The sequence below is a fragment of the Dioscorea cayenensis genome, chromosome 6 (assembly GCF_009730915.1).
Source record: "Dioscorea cayenensis subsp. rotundata cultivar TDr96_F1 chromosome 6, TDr96_F1_v2_PseudoChromosome.rev07_lg8_w22 25.fasta, whole genome shotgun sequence".
In the NCBI taxonomy this organism is placed as follows: Eukaryota; Viridiplantae; Streptophyta; class Magnoliopsida; order Dioscoreales; family Dioscoreaceae; genus Dioscorea; species Dioscorea cayenensis.
Window position 1 is genome coordinate 4,504,593 of NC_052476.1, and position 3,056 is coordinate 4,507,648.

General features: G+C 35.5%; 1 pseudogene; it reads left to right on the forward strand.

The window, feature by feature from the left end:
• The first annotated feature begins 1,357 nt into the window (after window positions 1–1,357).
• Window positions 1,358–2,364, forward strand: LOC120263068 (annotated as a pseudogene).
• The last annotated feature ends 692 nt before the right edge of the window (window positions 2,365–3,056 follow it).

Below are 3,056 nucleotides of genomic sequence, written 5' to 3' on the forward strand. Positions count from 1 at the left end.
GTGGCTTATCCATAAGATTTTGGGACCTTTTCGATCCACCTCAAGCTCAAATCCCACTTCTGCAGTATTTTTTCACATTTTATTTTTAAATTTAAAAATTACTATTATTTCAAAATTTTAATAAAATAAATCCTAAATAAAAATTTTTTTATTTTGGTTATCATCAGAAGTATATATCTTATATACTAAATAAATCTTATATCGTCAGAGTGTAAACAACAAGCTTTTTTATAAATAATAGCTTTGGATTGTTCAGTAAATGATGAGTGATCAATTTTTACCAGTATTTTATACAAACTCAGACGTATTCTTATTAATGAATTATTAAAAATCCTCATATATTTTCTATCTAGAATAACAAAATTTTAAATTATACTTTATATTTTTTAATATGTGTATTCAAATTTTGGTTATATTAGCACATTGTTCTTCATTTAAAATAATTATTTTGTTAGATTATTTTTTTACTTTTTATTTTTTTGTTTTGCCTTTAGGCCTCAGCCCCCTCTACCATCAAGTCCTGGTTCCGTCCCTGCTGGCAAACAATTGGTATATTCGTGACTCATACCATTAAACAACTGGTATATCAGTACACGTGACTCATACCATTATACATCACTGGTAAACAATTGGCATATCAGTACATGTGACTTATACCATTATACGTCACTGGCAAACAACTGACATATCAGTACGCGTGATTCATACCATTAAACAACTGGCATATCAGTACGTGTGACTTATACCATTATACGTATTGGCTAAATATCATCTCAGTGCCAAACAACTACCATATCAGTATGCGTGACTCATACCATTAAACAACCCTGGCATATCAAGACGCATGACTCATATCATTAAACAACCAGCAGATATCACCATACGTGACTCATACCATTATATGTTACCGGTTCATCTTCGCAGGAAACAACTAGCATATTAATATGCGTGACTCATACAATTATACGTCACCGGGTAATATTATCTCAACAGTAAACAATTGATATATCAAGACGCAATCCGCGTGACTCACACCATTCTAAAAAGATAAATATAACCACCATTAAAAAACACAAAAAAATAAAAATAAAAACCTATATAAACAATAACACCACTTTTTAACCCCCATTAACACCTTTAAAAAATTTCCTTTTTATAAACTTTTCTTTTTAAAATTAAATTAATTTTTAATTTTAAAAACATATAAACATAATGAAAAAGTACATCCCTTACCCAAAAACCCCACCCTTCACTCGTAATAACAATTATCATAATAATATTAATACTCATCATAATAATTACTAATAATAAAATAAAAAAATATATAAAAACAACAAAGCAACCTCATCCCACATCAAAACCCCATTCTACCCCTCCCCCACCATCTCCATCTCCATATACCAAATAAAAAGCAACGCAAAGCTTCATCACCATCTCTCTCTCTCTCTCACTCAGTGCATAGATCCAATGACTTCCAGACCTAATGGCGATTCCCATCACCACCACCATCACCACCAGCAGCAGCAGCAGCAGCAGCAGCACCACCGTCCCTTCATCCCTGCCCGCCCACTCCCCCACTACTCCACCTCCTCCTCCGCCTCCTTCCGCGGCTGCTGCTGCTGTCTCTTCCTCCTCCTCACCTCCTTGCCCTCCCTCGCCGTCGCCGCCACTCTCATCATCGTCCTCGCCATCAAACCCAAAAAACCCCAATTCGATCTCAACCAAGTCTCCGTCCAATACCTCCTCGTCGCCCCCTCCCAATCCCCCCAATCCCCTTCCCCTTCCTCCGCCTTCCTCTCCCTCAACATCACCCCTCCTCTTCACCGCCCAAAACCCCTAACAAGGTCGGCATCCGCTACGACCCCACCTCCTTCGATCTCATGTACCACGGCGTCCCTCTCGGCGTCGCCACCGTCCCCTGGCTTCGAACAACCCGCTCACAGTGCCCGTCTCGTCCTCTCCCGCGTCGTCGTCTCCCGCGTCGACGTCCTCCAATCCGACGCCCTTGAACTCATCCGCGATGCCGCCGTCAACGATCGCGTCGACCTCCGTGTCTCCGGCGATGTCGGTGCCAAGATCCGCTTCATTGGTCTCACTTCCCCTCGCGTCCAGGTCCGTCCCCCTCTTTTTTCCCTCTCCTCTGCCTTTTCCCCTTTTTTTTCAATTTAATAATTAATTAAATTAATAATAATAATAATTATTTTTTTATTAATTTTTTTTTTCAAAAAAATTAATAATAATTAGGTATCAGTGGACTGTGCCATAGTGATCAGCCCAAGAAGGCAGGCTGTGACGTACAAGCAATGCGGGGGTGGAAGGAGTGAATGTTTGAATTTTTGCAATTTTTTCTTTATTTGGGGTTAAAATTTTAATCTGAATTAATTTTTGAGCTTAATTGGGAACTAGTGACCTAGAATGTGCTAATTTGAGATGAATTTTTGGGGAATTTGAGATTTAATTTGGATGGAATTTTCCGCCAAGGGATTGAGAGACAGTGTGTCATGCCATTTTTTTGGATGGGGATTGGGATTGGGATTGATTGTGTTCTTGGAATTTACCCTTTTTAAAATTTTTTTAATCATGGTAAATTTTTCATATATTTTCCCCTTCTTTTATTTTTAAAATTTTTTGGATTTATGGTGTGCTTGCTTGCTGTTTGAGATATTTTTTTTCCCTCTCGTATTTTAGATAATAAAACTATTGAATTATTTATATGAGTTTTGAATGTTAATTATGAATTATTATGCTTACAATATCAAATTATATTATAAATGAAACTTTTTCTTGCCTCTTAATTAATGTCTTTCAAGATATAAATTAATTTTGTAATTAATTAATTATAACTCAAAATATAAAATAAAATTATGCTGGTAAAAAAAAATATGGTCTATATTATTGTGGTTTGGCTGAGATATTTCACATTTATTAAATTGATTATTTGATATCTTATAGTAAAGTAACATATATTTTTGTTATGTGTGTTATTTATTTAAAAGTATATATATATATATAGTGAATAACAAACATTTAATGAATAACAAATTATCTGTATTTTA